The sequence below is a fragment of the Oryctolagus cuniculus genome, chromosome X (assembly GCF_051225735.1).
Source record: "Oryctolagus cuniculus isolate XC-2025 breed Fujian yellow rabbit chromosome X, ASM5122573v1, whole genome shotgun sequence".
Taxonomy (NCBI): Eukaryota; Metazoa; Chordata; class Mammalia; order Lagomorpha; family Leporidae; genus Oryctolagus; species Oryctolagus cuniculus.
Window position 1 is genome coordinate 25,254,694 of NC_142888.1, and position 21,366 is coordinate 25,276,059.

The 21,366-nt window shown below is 53.3% G+C and overlaps 1 long non-coding RNA gene across 1 annotated transcript in view; it reads right to left on the reverse strand.

Annotated features, from left to right (window-relative positions):
• LOC138847581 (uncharacterized) overlaps positions 1-19,658 on the reverse strand; it is a 46,716-nt gene extending 27,058 nt beyond the window's left edge. The window contains exon 1 of the long non-coding RNA XR_016228522.1: positions 19,560-19,658. This is a non-coding gene — a long non-coding RNA (uncharacterized LOC138847581). The remainder of the gene's footprint in view (positions 1-19,559) is intronic.
• Positions 19,659-21,366: the final 1,708 nt, after the last annotated feature.

Genomic DNA, 21,366 nt, shown 5'->3' on the forward strand with positions numbered 1-21,366 from the left:
AAGCTTCCAGCACATGGACCTTTGGGAGATACACTCAGACCATACCCAAACCACAGTACCCATCTCAAACATTCTGTTATCCCTTACATTTCCTCCCCTGCCTCACCCCGTGGAGGGAAGAATCAGATAAGATGACACTGGTGATGTCATTTAGTTGTTGCCAAGTGCCCCCCCCCCCCCCCCCCCGCTGTGAATTCCCTTAGGTGCTGTTTTGTCTCTGCCCTCTCCCTTAAATGGCCATGTAGTGGGGTGAGATAGTTATTTGAAAGGCTGCAATGGACTCCTTTTTAGGAAAGAAACAGTGTTTGTTTAGGAAAAGGCCTTGAATGGGCAAGGAAAAGTCTAAGGGTGGGCTTTAGAGGAAAACCAACAAATGAGATCAATAAAATGTTATGCATAGAAAATGAATGGGGAACAGTCCTTTGGCCTAATGGTTAGGATGCCAGTTAAGATGTCTACACCCCATATCTGAGAGCCTGGGTTGAATTCCCAACCCCAGATCCTGACTCCAGCTTCCTGCCAATGCAGAGCCCAGGAGGCAGAGTAGTTAGGTCCCTGCTACCCCATGGAGGACCCAGATTGGCTTTGTCCCAGCAAGGGAACTGTTGCAGGCATTTGGGGGGTGAATCAGCAAATGGGAAATTCTCTCTCTCTCTGTCTCTGTCTGCCTCTCAGATTAAAATGAAATGAATAGGAACTTGGGGGACATGGGGAAGGGAGAGAAGTGAAGAGCAGAGTAGAGGGTAGGCCAGGTAGAGGAAGCAGTCCAAGAGGCACCCACCAAGGAAGGCTGCGGGCAAGGAGTCCACACTGGTGTGGTGGTGGAGGAGGAACTGGGAGTGTGCACTATCCTTGATCTTTTTTTTAAGATTTACTTATTTGAGAGGCAGAGGTTGAGAGAGAGAGAGAAAGAGAGACAGAGAGAGGTCGTTCATCCACTGATTCACTCCCCAGATGGCTGCAACGGCCGGAGCTACCTGGATCCAAAGCCAGGAACCAGGAGCTTCTTCTAGGTCTCCCACACAGGTGCAGGGGCCCAAGGACGTGGGCCATCTTGTACTGCTTTCTCGGGCCATAGAAGAGAGCTGGATCGCAAGCGGAGCAGCCAAGACTCGAACCGACACCCATGTGGGATATCGGCATCGCAAGCAGCAACTTAACCTGCTGTGCCATAACGATGGCCCTCACATATTTTTTTCTTCTCATTACACTTATCACTTAGGTCTATTTATTTGAAAGGCAGAGAGACAGACAGACAGACAGACAGAGGTCTTATCTCTGCTGGTTCACTCCCCAGATGCCTGCAACAGTCAAGACTAGGCCAGGTTGAAGCCAAGAGCTCAGAACCTCCATCTGCATCTCCCACATGAATGGCAGGGATCCATACTTGGGCCATCACCTGTTGTCCCCACCCCACCCTGGGTGTGCATAATAGCAAGCTGGAATGGAGTCCTGAGCTAGGACTCAAACTCAGGCTCTTAGATATGAGATGAGGGCATCCTAAACAGTGGCTTAACCAGAGTGCCCAATGCCTGAACGCACTCTCCCACACTCACCAACTGAGCTCCCCCGCGCCAATCTCACTCCTTCCCCTTGTGAGCTAAATCATCTTTCTGGAAGGCAAACCTTATGCTCTCACTCCCCTGTGCAAATATCTTTGAGAGTTCCTGGCACCTCAAAGACCAAACAGAGATCCTTGACGTTGGCCCCAAAGCCCCCCTCCTCTACGCACTTGTCCACCCTTGTCCCTGACATTTCCTGGCTTGTTCTCAATATTCCAGCCACCGCAGTGCCTTTTAGCGTCCAAAATCTGCCATCTCTTCCCCTCTCTGCCATCCTGTTCCTGCGGCCTCAGGCGCCTTTCTCCCTCTTGGCCCTCTCCCAAATCCCTGCTCTTCCTCCAGGGGTCCCCAGCTCTGCCTTGACCGCTGCAGCTCCAGCCACTCCCAGGGTCACTTTGCACTGGACTTGTCTCCTGTGTGTCCCCAGCCTCAGGACCAGCATCTGGCACCTAGGAAAGCCTCACACATTTACTGAATCAATAAGAGGAGGAAGGAATGAAGACTTGTTCTTCCGGGGGCCACTGAGGTGTTGCAGCGGAAAGAAACTTTGAAGACTGGATAAGGGTTCAAGCCCCGTATTTTGCAGAAAAGGAAAGCGACAGCTCATCCTACTGCCCACAGAGAGCAGGATGAGTAACTCCAGGCCCAGGCCAGTGGGAAAAAGCCTTTCCATGGGTGAACCGACTGGAGTGGCCAGGCCAAACCTGGGCCTGGGGCCATGCTTTCCCTTCACCACTGGGCCCTGCCACCTCCATCACCAGGCCCTCCCACTGCCACCCTCCAGCCCTGGAGCAGGACTTCCAAACCGCTTCTCACTTCCCAGCCTGGGGACCTCCAACTTCCCCTCCCAGTACAGATGACTCCAGCTAGAAGAGATTTTCTTTGGTGTCTTAGTGCATTCCAGCCACTGAAACAAAATGCCATCCGCTGCTGGAGGGCTGGCAACCAGGACCTTGCATTCATTCGCACAGTTCTGGAGGTTGGGAAGTCCCAAGGTCAAGACTTCTGCAGATTTACTGTCTGCTAAGGTCCACTGCTTGGCTCGTAGCTGGCACCTTCTTGCTGTGCCCTTACATGGCACGAGGGGCAGGACTGCCCTCCGGAGGGCACTAATGCCTTTTGTGAGGGCTCCACCCCTTGTGACCTAATCAGCCCTCAAAGGCTCCTATCTCATAACTCCAGCACCCTGGGGGGTAGCATTTCCACATATGATTGAGGGGTGGGGACACAAACATTCAGACCATAGCACTAGGAGAAGAACCCTAAAATGCTCAAGCTTCAAATCCCACCCCAACCCTTACTCCCATCCTTTTCAGTTTCAGGCTGAAGTGGGTGAGAACATCCCACTGATTTCATTGAAGATGCCAAGTTCAAGGCCAAATACAATGAATCTTGTATTTGAAAGCTCATTGTAAGCCCCTGGAGCTTCATGGAATTGATACTAAAAAAAATCTCTCATTCATACAACACACACATACAACACACATAATGCAAACATGGAATTATCCAACACAGAACACATGTAAATGCGATGTACACAAACAAGATGCATACAACACATAATACAGACAAGGCCAACACAGAATGCACACACCACACAAATCAGATCATACAGGCAATATACATGACATACACAACATACACAAATGTGTTATACTCAACACATAAACATAACATACACAACGCAGAGACACACATGCAATGCCAAACCCAATGCAGCCCACACGTAGCACACACATGTGCATGCACACACATATACATACTATCTCTTCTCTGCCAGTTCCTTGCCCACTTGGGCCGGAAGTGACATCCGAAACAGGCATGGCACCAGCTATGACCTCGTCAGTGCATCTGGACTGCACCCAGTACGGCACTGAAGAGGGGGTTATTCCAGTTCATTTCCACGAGGCATTTTAACCGACTTTTTGCTTTCTTTCTCATGCCTCGGTATTAATTAGCCCCGGGATTTAAATCTGATGCATTAGGCAAAAACAATTCTAAATGCTTTTGGAGAAACAAATTCCAAATTAGCTGTAGCTGAGCGTGCATCTATTTGAAAGGCAGGCAGCATGAACACTGGCACTATAAATAATAGAAGTGAAACCCCCTAGGAGGGAAGGCCAAGAGCAGCAGTGTTTGTTGAGTGCCTGGTCCACAGCCCAGCCCCGGTGGGGGCTGTGCAGTCCAGGTTCTTGGGATGAGAAGGAACGAGAAGTTTTTCGTCTAGGTTACAGGTGGCAGGGGTGACAGCAATTCTCTCTTTCCTGCATTCGTCTCCCTGGCCGCCTCTTGTCTTTGCAGCAGCCCTGCCTGGAAGTCTAGAGAAACCCATTATCCTAAGGCCATGAGAGGCGAAAATCCACCTCCGGTTTCTCCTGCTGCGTTCAGGAATCTTCCTCCACCTGCCTGTCCCCTTTGGGCGGTCCACAGTACCCCAGGGCCCGAAGCCTCACACCTGCCTCTGACCATGTCCTGGGGCTCTGCCTTTTCCTCTCAGTAAGACTTTCAGTTCCTTACATGCAGGCCTGTGGCACCCCTGTGGTTAGGGACAGCAGGCCTGCAGCTGTCTTCTGTGTGTGGAGCCCGACTGGCTGCTCCACAGGAGTCTGAGCGGGGAAGCCGAGTCGGTGGGACCACAAGGAGAGGGAGTTATAGGAGTTATCGGACAGATCATGCCAGCTGCGGTGGGGGAGCCACTGGGCAGTCTGGGGGAGGCTGCTGCCTCTCTGCCTGGGGTGGGCTCCCAAGGCAGCCTGGCCAGTACTCAGGAAGGTGGACATGGGTGGGCTGGGGGACCAAGAACTCACCAGACCTAACTGGAACCTACATCTATCCCTCCTCACCTCTCACCTCAAAAACATGGGTGACCCGCAGGCTAGCCAGTGCCCTCCACCACGGAGCCACATCCAGCAGCCTCCAGACCCAGGGCAGCTGAGAGAGAGGCACTGGCAGGCGCTGGAGGCACTACTGACCCCGCTGTCGCCCACACCGTCAAGGTCAGCCTGCAGGTGAGGGCTGGCACGCGTGAGCTGCAGCAGCGCCTGCCAGGCCTGCTCTTGACTGGCAGAGGGTACGAATGGCTGCATTCCACTTCCATGCATGCGCATTTCTCGTCTGGCCAAGCACAACCTGGAAGCATACAGGGCAGGGGATGCTGGGAAACGTAATTCAGCAAAGTCAGAGTGACACGGGGCAAAGCCATTTACTGGGTAATGACTTCCCCATTTGCTCAACATCCCCCAATCATTCCCATTTCCTCCAGACAGCAATTAGACTGGATTATTGGTGTATCAGTCAACTACGTAACAATCTCCAAATCCTAACAGCATCCAGCAACAAGCCCCGTGTTCTCACAAGCCTGTGGTTTGACTGCGGGACTTGGCTCCCAACACGGTCATCCTCCTCCTGGGACTGATACAAGCCAGGGCATCACCTTCTCATGGTGACAGCGGGGACAAAAGAGTACAAGAAAAAACTCACCAAGTCTCTTAGGGCCTAGGCTCCGAATCGCGACATGAACACGTTCACCCCATTCCATTGGCCAAGCAAGTCACGTGAGCAAGCCCAAAGCAGAGGAGGGGTGAAACCACGACAAGGATGAGACTGCAGGGGAGGGTGAAGAATTGGGAGAGCCGACTCCACTTACCACGAGGGGAAGACGCTCCCGCTGCATGTACGCCACCGTCATTACATCACCAAGCCACTGAGCGCTCACTGCCTCTTTCCGCCTCTGCCCGTTCAGTTTGGCTGCTCGGGCGATGAATCCCTGGCTACTCCTTGCTTTATACCTCTGTCCTGCCACCCTTCTTTCTTTCATAGCCTGTCTAACAATCACAGGGGAGAAAAAGAAACCTCCTTTTTATTTTCTGCATTCCACTTCTCAGCGATGCCACATGAAATTCTGCAACAGATACAGCTGAACCAAGGAGAAGAAAGGCTATTAGTTTTGAAGTGAAATTAGATAAAATAAAGAGTCAGTGCCATCAATCTCTAACAACCCTTGAAATTGTCTAGAAGTGCCATCCATAATCACTGCCAAGTCTCCATGTGTCTCCTCAGACATAGCTAATTAATATCTATTTTCCTTCAAGCCTCAGCATTGGGCTTGAAGATACTTTCTCCATTTGAAGCTACTGTCCGTGGTATTCGGATCTAAGGAATCTACCACTGGCAGTTTGTCTCAGAGGGTGTGCTTGAGGAGGGATTCGGTTAGGTTCCAGAACACACGTGGCACACACAGAATCGTGGCACTGGCCACCACTGTCCGGAGTGTTTGCAGTCCTGGGGACAGAGGCACAGGGCTGTGGCTAGCAAGCGCTGGTGACCAAACTACCCCAAAATGCAGTGGTGCAAAACAACAGCTGTGAAATGAAAGCTCACAGAGCCCGTGGGTGGGCAATTCAGACAGAGGACAGAACAGGGGGCCTGTCCCCGCCCCGACTGTGTGGGCCTCCGCTGGGAAGTCTCCAGTGGTGATGAGTGACTTCATCGACTATGGGCTCAGAGTCTTTGTGTGCGTGCATGCGTCCGTGCGTGTGCGTGCGTGAGAGAGAGAGAGAGAGAGAGAGAGAACCCAGGGCTCCTCCACATGGAGACGCAACCTCAGGGTAAGCAGACAACCTCAGGTGGTGGCTTTCCAGCAAACAACGCAGAAGCCCTATGGCCTCTGAAGTCACATGACATCACTTCTGTCACCCCCTATAACTGCAGTAGCCACAAGCCCAGCAAACTCAGAGGGAGGGGATGCAGAGCCCATTTTTTAAGAAATGTTCCAACCATGTTTTAAAGCCGCCACTCTGTATTCCCAGCACAGTCTCAGTTGGAACTATGTTCTTCGGTCCAAATAACAGATTCCCAAGTTAACTTTGCAACACAACTCGTTCGTTAAGGTGGGTCTTCCAGAATTCTCATTTTCCCTCCAAAATATCTACCACTTGAATACAGCTACCAATATTATTTATTAATTAATTAGTAACATGTCTGGGGCACTTTTTACATACTAGGCTCAATGCTAAGTACTCTATGTGCATTGGGTCTCCTGCTCCTTCTTAGAACCCTCCAGACGCTGTGGTCATTTCCATGTCACATGTGGGGAAAGAGACATGCCAAAGGTCATAAAGCTAAAACTCTGACACCGATTTTGCAACCAGTTCTGTCTGATCCCCAAACTCCATGCTTCACTCGTCTACCATGTGCTGAGTCCATAAATATTAGCAGAGTAAATGAAAATCTCTAGGGGCCAGCGTTGTGGTGTAGTGGGTAAAGCCACCACCTGCAGTGCGAGCATCCCATATGGGTGCCGGTTCGAGTCCCGGCCACTCCACTTCCAATGCAACTCTCTGCTGTGGCCTGGGAAAGCAGTAGAAGATGGCCCAAGTCCTTGGGCCCCTGCACCCACATGGGAGACCCGGAAAAAGCTCCTGGCTCCTGGCTTCATATTGGCACAGCTCCGGCTGTTGTGGCCAACTGGGGACTGAACCAGCGAATGAAAGATCTCTCTCTCTCTCTCTCTCTGTAACTGTGACTTTCAAGTAAAATAAATAAATCTTTAAAAAAAAATCTCTAGACATTTGCAAAGGCCACAGGGCTCTCTCCAGAAAAGTGTTTTGCGAGGATACTCCCCAAACTTCATGAAACATGGGAAAGGTAAGGTTTTTCTGAGTGCAAAAAAAGAAAAAAAATCTTGAAATCTATGCATACCATGGGATCTCCAAAGTTTATGGAAAATGTGTATCATGGAAAATCTATGCATAGATGTCAAAGATTTTTTTTTTTTTGCAGCGAAGTAAACTTATATTTTAATTCCATTGTTCCATGAACTCTTGGAAGTCCCATCATTAATGTCGCCATCAGCTCTCACCACGAGTGATGTTCTTGCGCCAGTAGGTCAAAGGGTAGCAAAGGCAGTGCCTTGCTGGCCGGGTGGATCTGGGTCCCACGGTTCTTTCACATGATCACAGCTAATTTGTGTCCCCCGGCCATCGGCCATCGCTGCCTGGCCCCGGAGGTCCCCGCCTTCTCTGTCCTCAGCAGCCCCATGGTTTCGAAACCACAGCAAAGGGAGCTACACTCAGCTTTTTGTCCCCAGGCATGGCCGGGAATGAAGGGCCCTTTTTGTCCAAGGCTGTACAATGCCATTTGTGTGGGGGCAGCTCTGGGGCAGTGCGTGGATGAGGGAGAGAGAGAGAGAGGCAGAGAGAGAGAGAGAGAGAGAGAGAGAGAAGCAAACACCACCGGCATTCTCTGGGGCGGGTAAGCAGCCTGCCTCTGCACACGCAGCAGGAGGCCGAGTGAGGCTGGAAGGCCTTGCCCCCGGGGGGCCGTTCCAAAGGAAAAGACACTGCTGCTCTGGTGGGCCGTCCCTAGGGGTTTCACAGTCGAGCGTCTGTGTCACCGGCCCCAGCCACCCTCCCCCTATTCCCCGTTTCCCCAGCTCCTAGTGCATCCTGCAGTCTGCGAGGAGAAAACCCCCTTGTTTGCAGTCTTTGCAAGAATGATGAAAGCCTTTTTCCCCCTCTTTATAAGAATTCATCTCTGCATTCCAGAGGGGGCATTTATCACCCCATGGCCAGGCTGCAGACGGCTCCCTCCTTCAGATCCTCCTGCCCAGAAAGGCGGCCTTGTCAGACACATGACACCGGCCCCTCTGGACATCTGGACCAGGCGCGGCCCTTCGGCTGAGCACGAGGTGCTCCTGAATGCCACAGAGACTCAAAGGACAGCCCTTGTTCCTGGTCCCAATGGCCCAGCTAAATGGATGCAGCTGGGCCCAGTGGGGGCGGTGGGGTGAAGAGGGGAGGCGGGCGCTCCTGGCTGGCAGCCTCAGGCACCCCCGCGGGGCAATGTGAAAGGCAAGTCTGCTGCAGTAGAACTTTCTGGAGCAGCCTTAGTAACAGCCACCTGCCAACAGTTAAGAAAGCCCGGTTGGTAACCAGTCGTGGGTGGCTGTTGCTTTGGTCTATGCAGCACCCCCCCACACACACACAACCAACTCCATGAAAAGGTGCAAGGCTGCCACCACCACCTTGCACGAGACTCAATGCCCAGCCCTCGCTGGCCAGTGAGGGGCACAGTCACCGTGCATCTGATGCTAGCTTGGCCAATCACAGCTCCCCTTAGGACGCTCCACCAGGGTGAGGGAGCATGCAGCTGCCAGTGGCCATCTCGTCTACCACGTGCCTTGAAACTGGCTACGAAACGAAATGACAAAGCTTAAGCCCCTAGACCCAACAGTGTCTGGTGTTATTTGCTGGACACTTCCAGTCCCCACACCAATAAGTTTGACTTTTTGCTCCAGTGCGTTGGAGTTGGGTTTCTGTCATTTGCACCCCCAAAAAAGACTTGTAGTTTCTCCTCAGCCTGGCATTTTGTGATGTAGCCAGAACGTAGCCATGCCAGGTCCTGGTGGGCCACCTAGGCCAGCCTTGTCCCTGCACCAGAAGGCTCAGTCCCAGCCCTCTGGGAGAGAACGTGACTCTCAGGTCTCTGGGCAGCTGTGACCTGCAGATGCGCTAGGAGGAGCCTCTCACCCTCCCACTTGGCCCTGGCCCCGGTCCCAGGCAAGGCTCTGCACCAATGGTGGCAGGCCAGCTGCCAAGTCTGGGCACACAGCTATCACCTGTTTCATCCCAAGCCTGCCCAAACAGCACATTCTGTTGCCCCCAACGAAGCAGGAAATGCACAGGATGTGTTGGGACTGCCTGGGGCAGAGTTGCTCCCAGCAGCACCTGCGGGCCACCTCTGCAGAGACAGTCTCCAGGCCTCCTGTGTGAAAGAGCTGCAGCTGACATCCGGGTGGTGAGCACCCAGCTTCCCTGAAGTTTCTCACGGGGCCTCCTCCCCAGCTTCCAACCTCTCCGCCAGCTCTGCAGTCCCGTGTGCGCATGCCCATGTGTGCATCTGTGTGTGCGCATCCAGGCACAAAACCAACCACGATCATCACATGTCCATCTCCCTCTTTCCCCCCACGTTCTTCCTTCAACCCTTTTTGAACTCACACTTAACATCTGTCCTCTGTCCCCCAAGCACTACACTTGATGAGAGCGTTACTGAGACTCTTTACCTAACCTACTTCCTAATAGCTATTGTCACCCCCACTTTATGGAAAAGGAAATTGAGGCCCAAAAGGACAATGACTACTAGGGCTTGGATGTGGCTTGTCCCCCAGGGGTCCATGTGCTGGACTCTTGGTCCTGAGTGTGGCAGCATTGGAATGTTGAGAGCTTTAAAGTGCAAGCCCTAGTGACAGGTGCTTGGGTCTTTGGGGGTGCACTCCAGTCATTCTCTGGCTTCCTATCTGGTGATGTGGCCTGTCACCTCCTGAGGCCACTCCTCAGGAAGTCCTTGCCAAAGTGGTTCATGCCCTTAAATCTCGAGAACTATGAACCAGGTAGACCTCTTTTCTTTATAGACTTACCCAGCCTCGGGCATTTTGTTACAGTCCACAAAAACAAAGACAAGCACATTGTCCCAAAACACACAGCCGAGTTGGGATTTGAACTCAGTTCTGAGGGGACATGAGCACCTTCCCACCATACCCTGCCGCCTCCACTGAAGTCCCATGCAGAAACACCTGCCCGCAGTGTGGCTAACTCGTCAGAACCATTCTGAAGTGGTTGGACTTTCCTTCCCTACCTCCATAACTGCCAGCCTTCAAGCACAGTGACTTGGTTCTTTTCTCTGTCCTGTGTCCCATCTTCTTCCAGGGCTGGCATTTTTTAAGCACTCAATCAATAGTGATTAAATTGAATGTCATAAGAAGCATAGAACTAAGTCAGGTGGCCAGGAGGGTAGCCACTATTTTAAAAATAGCTAGGGCACCTGGTACTTACCATCTTTGGAAGGTTCGTGGTCAAGTTCACATGCAAAAAAATCATGGAGACAACACTGCTCAGTGCTGGAACACACAGTAAGTGCTCAATAGATATTAGATGTTATTGCTGTTGCTACACTTCCCACCCAATGATCCCAGCTTGAAGCGAACTTTTTAATTCCTTTTACTCCAAGACAGCACCAACAACTGCTTCATTCACGGAGAGGCACACGCAAGAAGGCAGAGCTGCATAACCCAGTGACAGTGTCCTGGGTTCTGGCGCCGGGGTTGGAACTGCCTTTACAGCCTCTCATAAACCCACCACCCTCCCGAGGCTCTCAGCGGAGGGAAGGAGGGAGGGAGTGCTGCCGACGGAGCCGCTCTGTGTCTTACTTAGAAGCCAGCTTGCACCCTGGTGCCAAGGTCACTGTACCGCGGCCCACGTGACTGAGCCCGTGCCTGGCGAGAGTCGGCGCCCAGGATCCGCTGTCGAACTCATTCTTGCTTCCTGCAGGTCACCAAGCACAAACCCGCCGCGTGCCTGAATGCCAAAATCATTTAATGATTTAAAAAGATCAAGATCAATGGCTTCAGCAATTTCTGGGAAGCGGTAACTCAGCGAGCTGTGGAAGGTTCTCAATTTGCTGTCTCCAGCCTGGCCCCGCGGCAGGATTTATGCTGAATGAGCTCCACGAGGCAAATCTATCCTGGGATCGGGCCCCATCCAATCACCCCACCCAGGAAGTGCTGGCATACTGACATCACCCTCACAGCTGCCAAGTCCCCCTTGCTCAGAGGGGCACTCTCTCATTTCACATTAATTAGAAGGCCATTTTCCAAGCATTTCCAGCCCATAATGAAGGGCTTTCTGCAGCAGCTCAGTGAAATATTAAAACATCTGACTTGGAATCTTAACAAAAATCCATCCTGCCTGCTCAGTCTGTGTATTGTATAACCCTTCATATCCCCGGGGCTGGAGAGAGGTGAGTTCACGGACAAGGACAAGTTGTCCCAGGTGCTGGCAGAAGGGAGGTGGGCTGGGAACAAGCCACCCCCACGGCCACTGACCACTGTGCTGCCTGGTCTCCCACACACGTGCCTCTGATGGGGACATGGGGATCAGTGCAGAGGACGGCAGGAGAGAACAGAGAATACAGAATGTATGGAAACCCAGACCTCAAAGGGTACAGAAGTGGGAGCGGCTACTGTGCTGGCCCCCAGTGAACAATGCCTCCCACCCAGTATTCACCCCTGTGCGCAGTTCCCTCCCATCCTGACTCTGGGCCTGGACCATGTGACCTGCTTTGGTCAATGACCTTAGCAAGAGCGATGCAGGCAGAGGCTAGGTAAGCACACGTGCATTGTTCTCTTGGGACACTCACTCTTGGGATCTAGCCACCAAGCGAGGCAGCCCGAGCTAGCCATGAGCAGAAACCATGCAGACGACCCCAGCTTTCCAGCCAGCCCACCAGAGAGTCAGCTATGTGAATGAAGCCACCTCAGACATTCCAGTCCTGTCCACCATTGACTTTAGCTGCACCAGAAACCCCCTGAGCAAGACCAGCAGAAGATCCACCCAGCTGAGCCCTAGACAACCTACACAATCCTGAAAAATAATAAAATCACTTCGGCCTCAAACCCACAGGTTCTGGGATAGTTTGTTACCAGCAGTGAATAAGCAAAACATAGATCATTCTTCAGCAGCCTCAAGGTCATGATCATACATTCTGACAATTTTTATGAAAATTCCACATGTCTGCTGTTGACATGCACTTGCTACAGTGGGTCCCCACCAACGACCACTCTTCTCCTACCCCTCTGTTCAGCAAAAGTAGGGGTTCTGCTAAACTGTAGCATCTACATCGCCCACACAGTAATCTTCATGATCAAGTGCCTCCCTCAGTCACGGACCTTGACTGTGATAACATATTGGAGCTCTAGGGTTATAAGGATATAAAATAAAATTTCCCTTCTACTCTGTGTGGCAAATGATATGGATGCTGAGAAACAAGATTTGAATTACTAATGACTACAAGTTATGGGGCCAGCACTGTGGCATAGTGGGTAAAGCTGTCACCTGCTGTGCCGACATCCCATATGGTCGCTGGTTTGAATCCTGGCTACTCCACTTCTGATCCAGCTCTCTGCTATGGCCTGAGAAAGCAGTAGATGATGGCCCAAGTCCTTGGGCCCCTGCACCCACATGGGAGACCCGGAAGAAGCTCCTGGCTCCTGGCTTCGGATCTGCACACCTCAAGCCGTTGCAGCCATCTAGGGAGTGAACCAGCGGACAAAAGACCTCTCTCTCTTTCTCTCTGCCTCTCCTTCTCTCTCTCTGTAATTCTGACTTTCAAGTAAATAAATAAATCTTTTTTTAAAAAAAGACTATGTTTTACATACACACATGCCCACACATACCACACACAGGTACACACACACATAGACAGGGCAGGCCTTCAAAAAGTTCATGGAAACAGTGTATTTTGCATGGAGTTTATTTTTTTGCACCAAAATAAACTTACCTTTTGATTCAATTTCCCCATGAACTTTTCGAAGTGGCCTCATATAGTGATTTTTATATATATATATATATATTTATAATTTCTTGGTTCATGCTCTATCACAAGCTAAGCTAAGTAATGAAAGGCTGTTTTGCTTTGTGGAAGTCCTTGCTATAATGAATTAATAAGAACGCTGTGCAATCAACATATTAATTGTATGTAAATGGTGTTTTTTAAATGCTTTAAAACAATTTATTCCCCTGAGCATTTTAAATAGGCCCCCTGGAGTTGTTTCTGTAGTCATTTGCTTGGTGAACTTCTCTCTCCTAGTGGGTGTCTTCAACCCACAAATGAACACTTGAGGAAATCTTACTGCCGCCTTCCTCTTCCTTCCTGGGGCCCAGTGTGTGTGTGTGTGTGTGTGTGTGTGCGTGCACGCACGCGCGCACACGCACCTGAGATCTGTCCTGGCGGTTCTGAAATCTGATCACTTTGTCTCCTTTGTCTCTTATCCCTTCTGCCAATTGATTCCTGAGGTCTGGGTAAGGTTCAACCCTGGGTGATCACCTAGACAAGAGAATCCATCAAGCTACTGCCTGCCTGTGTTCCGACCGCCCCCACCCCTTGGCACAGAAGGAAAAGGTTGCTCAAGGCACACATCCTACGCATCCCCTAGCATTACGATGTCACCAGTCTGCGGCCGGAGTTGGGTACAGTGGTTGGGATGCCCACGACCCATATGGGAGTGCTTGCTATGCGTCCCAGCTCTGCCTCCAAAGCAGCTTCCTGCTAATACACACCCTGGGAAGGCAGCAGTTGGTGGCTCAAGCAGTTGGGTTCCAGCCACCAATGTGGGAGACCTGGATGGAGGAGTTCTTTGCTCCTAGCTTCAGCCTGACCCTGGCCTTGGCTGTTGTGGGCATCTGGCGACTGACCCAGGGGAGAGAAGATAGATATCGCTCTTCCTCCCCGCCCCACTTGGCTCCTCCCTCCCTCTCTTCCTTCCGCCCTTTCAAATAAATAAATAGACACAGTCATTGCGTACCTTCCAGTCAAACTGAAGCAACAAACCAGGAATCAAACAACACCAAAACAAGATGTTCCATAGTGAAAGTGCTTGACTTGAAGAAATAGAAAGTGCCATTTTTAAATTTTATTTTGTTGTGGGCTACCAACAAACAAACCTAATTTTAAAATTAACCTGACTTCCCAGGGACCTTCGCGATAAGTAAGGTTTCTGGTGAGACCTGACCTAATGCAGTCCTGTTGTCCGTCTAGAATTTTCCCACACGCCCCCTCAGAAGTAGAATTCAGTACATTCTCTTGAGACACACACGATCCCGGCATGGAAGGAACACACAGGGCCCTGTGCGTGCGGGGTGTTAAGAATTCAGCTTTGAACCTTGGAAGAATGCAGGGCAGCTTCCAGGAGCTGAGCCCCCAACCCATCCGACGCCCCAGGCCTAATAAGAACCCCAGGGCAGCAGGGGGCACTCTGAGCTGGCTTCTGCAAAGGGTGCATTCTGGAGCTGAACTGACCTTGTGGCTCTGCCTGACCCTGAGGGGCAATTATCTGAAGGAAGTTGGGGTGGGGGGCGGGGCCAGGGTCCTGTTCTCCAGCTCAGCAAACCTTAAGCCAGGAGCAGCTAAGGGTCTCTGCTTCCCTTTTGCGGTATAAGCAGGTGGGAAGGTGACCAGAGCCGGCTGCTTTTCTCAATGCAGCCAGCCACAGCTGACCAGGAGCAGAGCCTGCAAAGGGCTGTGGAAGCAGCCCCCGCTTTCCCAAACCACCCAGGTCGGGGGGAACGGGGGGACTAAGGCCAGGTTGGTCACTCTGCACCTCTGTGATACTCCAACCTCAGGCCCTCACCACCCTACCACCCCCGCCCAAGGCACTCCCAGACAGATGGCCATGTCCCTGTCTTCCGGTGGTCAGGCTGGGGAGGGCAGCTGGGTATGCCACCCTCTCCATCTTGGCACCCACTCCTCCCTAGCTGAATCACCTCTGGGACACAAGATTTGCAAAACCTAACCTGTAAAGAACATCTGGGCAGGCGCCGCGGCTCACTAGGCTAATCCTCCGCCTGTGGCGCCAGCACACCGGGTTCTAGTCCCGGTTGCTCCTCTTCCAGTCCAGCTCTCTGCTGTGGCCCGGGAGTGCAGTGGCGGATGGCCCAGGTCCTTGGGCCCTGCACCCGCATGGGAGACCAGGAGGAAGCACCTGGCTCATGGCTTCGGATCAGCGCTGTGTGCTGGCCTTAGTGGCCATTTGGGGGGTGAACCAACGGAAGGAAGACCTTTCTCTCTGTCTCTCTGCCTGTCAAAAAAAAAAAAAAAATCTGAAGACAGGACCAAAGGGGAGGCCAAAGCTTCATAGGAAAACAATGAAATCATGGGAGAGCTATTTGGAGCCTCCACAGCAGGGATATTTGAGAGTGAGGTCTCTCAAGTTCACCAACAGGTCACTAACTGGCCACCTAATACTTTTGGAAAAGCCAGGTCAGGGACAGCCTGTCTTCTCCACTGGCCAATCAGAAAGGAAGAGGCCAGGTGCAGGGTCCGGAAGCGTTCCGGCTGCACCTGCTGTTAACCCTTTCGTCGCTGGGTAGAGGGAGGAGGTGAGCTAGGGGAGGGGCCCTTGGAGCTGTGGCTGCAGGAGCTCAGAGGAGTGGTGATGCGGAGGCTTTGCTGGAGCCACCCAGCTGCGTGTGATCCAGGCCAGGGCCTCCTGGTGGGAAGCCAAGGGGACAGAGCGCTGCTCTGTAAGCCAGGTCCCCAGGAAGGAGCGGGGATGAGAGAGAGTCCCTTCTGAAGCAGACACTCGCTGCAGACACGCGGCGGCCGGGCTCGTGGAGCCCTCTTCCCACAGGGAGGACGGAATGATTTGCAAGGAGCCTCCCGCTGTCTTCCTGGCCCGGTGCCTGGTCTCTGAGGCGGCATATGTGAGCAGAAGGAGGAGGAGGCCAAGGCCCCCCACCGGCCAGTCTCTGCGCAAAGCTAAGTAGCCTGGGGGGCTGGGAGGAAGACCTTGACCTCAAGAGCCCTAACCCTTGCCTGACAGCAGACTGCAAGGAAGGCCCCCCGGGAATGGCGTTTTATTGAGGGACATTTGTCTTCATTTGGGGCAGTCTACATCTCATCCCGGAGGCGTGCCCTGAGGCTCGAGTCTCCCTGACCCCTACACCCACCGCCCCCGCGCTGCAGCCTCTGTAAGCCCCTCAGAGCCAGGTGACAGATGTCAGACAACTCTGGGCAGCACCCCAGAAGGCTCCACACCCAGCCCAGGACTCCTGACCTAGGGCAGGCGGGAGCACCTCATCACAGACTCAAACCCCTAAAACCCGGGTCCTCCTGGGCCAGCGATTCTGGAAATTTGAAACTCCCATCCAGCCTGAGAATCATACTTTGGATTATAAAAAAAAAATCACTGATGGTTTTCAGAATGCGAACTATAGAACTTACCCTCCTCGAAATCACTGCGCTGGCAGAGTGGCCCCAGATTCTCTCTCTTGGGGGGGGGGGAGACAGACTGTTGGAAAGGACTTTGCAAAGGCCTTTTCGAAATCTAAAAATATCGGAGTGCAAGATCTGGGTGGGGTGTATTTTTCTCTGAAAAAGTCGGGGTATTTAAAATGTTAGAAGACCACAAACCATTTCGCTAGATGCTGCTACTTATTTGTGGACTTGCGAATAAATCATTTCACTTCTCCATGCAGTATTCTCCAAATATATATATATATACACATATATATATATATATATTTCAAAAATTGCCTGATCATCAAAGGCGATGCCTGGAAGCAAGACTGCCAAGGCGCGACGCTGATTATACCCCCGACCCAGGTTCCCAACTTAGCTTTGCCTGGGAAAGGCCTGTCTGGGCGGGGGAGGCCACATGGAAGGCTTTGGTTAGCCGCACGGAGCCAAGCACAACCCGACAGCGAGATTCAGCGAGTTGCGCAGGGGAGGCGTGTGGCGCGCCTCGCTCCAGCCCTTTCCAAACGCACAGCCGCGCTAGACAAGAGCGGTGGCGCCCCGGGACGATCGGGGTCCAGATGTCCCTACCCAGGGGTGAGGGATGTGGATCCGAGGGGGGCGAGCCGGGTCCGACCTCCTCGCCCATGCCCGGCTCACTGCAGCGCTCGCCAGCGCTGCTCGCCGGATTCATTTCCATTTGGAGCGCAGCGCGTCCCAGACGCCCTTATCTCGCCGCCGCCGCCGCGGCTCTGCCGGCGCGGGCGCCCCGGGCTCCCTCCCTTCCCCTCCCCCGCCCGCCGCCCGCCGCCCGCCGCCCGCCGCCCGCCGCCCGCGCCTTTGTCTGGCCCGGCGGCGCGCTCGGAGCCAGCAGGGCGGGTAATTGGCGGCCGGAGGAGGCGAACTGGCCGGCCCGGCCTCCGCTAATGAGCGGGCGGAGCTGCGGGGAGGGTGCGGCGCGGCCCGGGCACAGAGCTGGGGAGGAGGGATTCCGTGGCCGCGCGAACCCCTGGCATGGCCCTCGGGGTCCCGGCCGCCCTCTCCCCGGCTGTGGCGGGGATCGGTGCCCTGCAGGCATTCCCCCTCCTCCAGCCGGTCCCCGGCGCGCTCCAATTACCCTGCGGTGATGCCAAGGCCTCCGGCTGCCCCCGGGCCGCCTCCCGAGTCCCCGCAGCAGTGCCAGGAACGGAACGCGCAGACGGGCAGGCGGAAAGAGGGGGACTCCCTGGGGGGTTCGCCACGCTGCAGGAGACCCTGGTGGTCCAAGCGCTCCAACCCTGCCGCCCCCTCCCGCATGGCTACTGCCGGCAGATGACGCCCCCAGGCTCCAAAGCCCGAGAGCTCTCCCAGGGAAGCCCGCAGGCAGCAGCGAAACCTGCTCCAGCGTAGAAGGTGATAAAAAAAAATCCGCCCTGGTTTCTAAATTAATTACACCGAGTCCGCTGCGCTCTGCCGGCCCGGGCTCCGGCGGGCTCGGACGAGCCTGCACCGAAGGGCACAGTGGCCGGGAGCGGTCATGTGTTACTGACTTCCCTCTCCAAGGCGACAGAGGCCAGCGGAGATGAAAAACAGGGACCAGAAGGAAGCCTCTCTCCAGGCAGTCCTCCCCTTCCTGGAAGCCTGCCTTGCTGCCACCAACGACCCAAAGCCTCCTGCTTCAGGAACCCATGCCCTTCCTGTGGTCCAGTTCCCAGCTGCAGAAATTCTGCACCAAACGCCACCCCCGCCTCGCCCCGCCCCGCGCCCCACGCTCCACTTCCACGGTGGGTGCCCACTGAGCTGTGCCCTGTCTCCACTCCAGCCTGGGCTTGTGCTCCGTGTCTGGGTCCCTGGTTCTTGAAGTCATCGGTGCTTCTTCGTGTCCACAGAAGTCGGGGTCACCCTTTCAGACCGGACTTCTGAGACTTGGAGATGAGGTTCTTCCTGTGCAAGGCAGGGGCCAGGCCTCAGGGCCTTAGGGGTCCGTGGAGGAGCCCCACATTGCCCCCCCCCCCACCACAAGCAGTTCAGAATAGCCCCAGAGGGAGCACCCTAAGGGCTTCCAGGGTCACTGACTTAACAGGAACCGCCACCTAGAGCCTTCCCCTTTCCGACCCCGCCCCCTCCACCTGGGCAACCCGGAAGCAGCCTGCCGGCAGCCAGCCAGCATTACCCCATTTCTGTTGAAGTATAAGCTTGGGGCGAGGGGGGGGGAGGGGAAGGCCTGATGATTTTTTCTCCCGACCATCAGGGACAAGACTAGGGTAGGCGTTTGGCATAACAGGTGAAGCCATGGCATCCCATACTGGAGCGCCAGTTCAAGTCCCAGCTGCACCACTTTCATCCAGAAGGCAGAGGAAGATGGCCCACGTGTGTGGGCCCCTTGTCATCCATGTGGGAGACCGGGATGGGAGTTGTGCTGTATACGGAGGGTGGGCTGGAGGCTGTGGCAGGCATCTGGGCAGATACCAGTCTCACTCCCTTTTGAATAAACCAAAAAATAAATAAATAACCCTTTTTAAAAAAATAAATAAAAACCTTTTTTTAAATGTGGGGGGGGGGGCATCATAACTCATATTTCTATAGCACAGGTTAATAGGAGAAAAGCCTAGCAAATGTATTTACTCACATTTTCCGTGGCCAAAGACTTCAGAGCCCAAAGACTAAGCTCTGCCTGTGTTCTGGGGTTCAGAGAAGACTGCAGAGGGGTGTAGGCCACAGAGAGATGTGACGGGACACGTGGGCCAGGTCCCTCTACCCACGCCCCTCCAGCCCACCCCAGCATACAGCACGACTGTTGTATCCTTCAAGGGACAAGGCAGTGAGTGACCTGTCCAGCTTTTTTTTTTTTCTTTAAGATTTATTTGTTTATTTGAAAGGCAGAGTTACACAGAGAGGCAGAGGCAGAGAGACAGAGATGTCGCTGGTTCACTCCCCCAAATGGCTGTAATGGCTGGAGCTGCGCCGATCCGAAGCCAGGAGCCAGGAGCTTCTTCCGGGTCTCCCACGTGGGCGCGGGGGCCCAAGGCCTTGGGCCATCCTCTATTGCTTTCCCAGGCCATAGCAGAGAGCTGGATGGGACGTGGAGCAGCCAGGACTCCAACAGACGTCCATATGGGATGCTGGGGCTGCGGGCGGCAGCTTTACCTGCTACGTCACAGCGCCGGCCCCACCCTGTCCAGGTTTTAGGGCTGACTTTCAGAGAGAGGGGTTCTAGCTTCTGTGACCCACCTTGCGGAAGGATCATTCTGACTTCTGTGACTCCATGAGACCCGAGGGCAGAAGATCAGGGAGAACTTGCTTCCGGGGTTGCTGTGTTCCAAGTCCTTTGGGGTGCTGTGTTCCGAGCCCCAAGATACACACCTCCTAAGGGCACACCTTGATTATCTTTCCATATGACTAAACCTGCATAATTTCCACCCAGGTCAAGGTCCAGAACTACAGACCGTTGCCAGCAGTCCCGAAGGTTCCCTCACAGCCTCTCTTGGCCAACACCCTCCAATCTGTAGCACCATAGAGTAGCTTTGCCTGTTTTGTCCATGGAGTCATGCATCGTGTGCTCTTCGGTGTGCGGTGTCTTCACTCATTTCCTGCTGTATCCATCCATTCTGTGGTGTGAGCCATAGTTCACCCTTTTCAAACCCTGAACGGTGCTCCATTGGATGAATGAACCATTATTATCTGTTGGATTGTTGATGGACATTTGGAGTGTCTTCAGCTTGGGACCGTTACAAATGAGGTGATTGTGAATATTGTCTTATATGTCTTTTAGCAGATAGAAAAACCTGTTTCTTTGGAATTGCTGAGCCATAAACTCCATTGTCCAACTCCGCTGTCAAACCGTTTTCCTAAGTGGTTGTACCCAGTTAACTTTTGAAAGTTGCAATCCAGGCACAAATATCCGGTCAGACCCCATTCAGAGAAATAAATTGCAAGCACAGCATAATGATGGCAGTGAATACATCCTAAGCGCTTAGTAAGTGCTAGGTAGTGTTCTAAGGGATTTGCATGCAATTAACACCAACTTCCATGGATTTATATGCAAACATTCTCACTGCATCCGGTTTCCTCTTAGAGTGGGCACAGGTCTCACGGGCTGGGTCATACTGATTTTTGCATTGCCTACCCTAGTTGGAGCCCAGATCCAATAGTCTGTATTTGAAGAGTGATTCGTCTGCTTTTTACAAATGAGGAAACCAAGGTGCACAGAGGTGGTGGCTTGCTGAAAGTGCCAGGGGTAGCGAGTGGCAGAGCCAAGTCTACAGCTCAGGTGTCCAGGCTGCTGGCAACACCGGCATTCTGATGAGGAAGCCCAACTGCACTTGTAGCCTCCCTCCGAGTTGGCACCCTCAGCGTGCCAATCATTCGGGACCCTTGTCTTTCTTTTCCCATGACGTCTTTGTGTATAATAAACCGCCCTGAGATGGAGTGCCTTCAAACAGCCATCATGATTGTTTCTCAGATTCTGTGAGTGGAGTGCACTCAGCTGGGTGGCTGTCACTTGGAATCTCTCGTGCAGTCACAGCTGCAGCCATCTGGGCTGGACTGGGCTGGGCATCCAACGTGGCACACACACGTGGCTCAGCAGAGGCTGTGAACCAGAGTACCTCCTGGTGGCTTGGGCTCCTCACAGCACGGCGACAGGTCTCAAGAAGCAGAAGGAGGAAGCTACAGCAGGAACTGGTAGAGATTCCCTTCTATCACATTCTGTTGCTCAAGGGAATCATGGGACCTCTCCAGATTCGAAAGACTGGAGGCAGAGATTTGATAGATGAGTGGCAGGCCACGCTGCAGAAGACCATGGGGAAATGGTAGTCATCTTGGTGAAGCACACACCTTCCTCACCCACTGACCTTGACCCCAGCTACAGGTCCAAGAAGGCCAAGAACAGTTGCTACCTCTTCAGATTCTGAAGATACAGGATCCCCAGGGCTCTTTCTATTTTGGATCAAACATCGCTGCCCTGAGCCTTCTCATCACCGGCCCCTTGCCCTCCCTGGATCGTGGTCTCACTCAGCTTGCCATGCCCCTCTGGGTC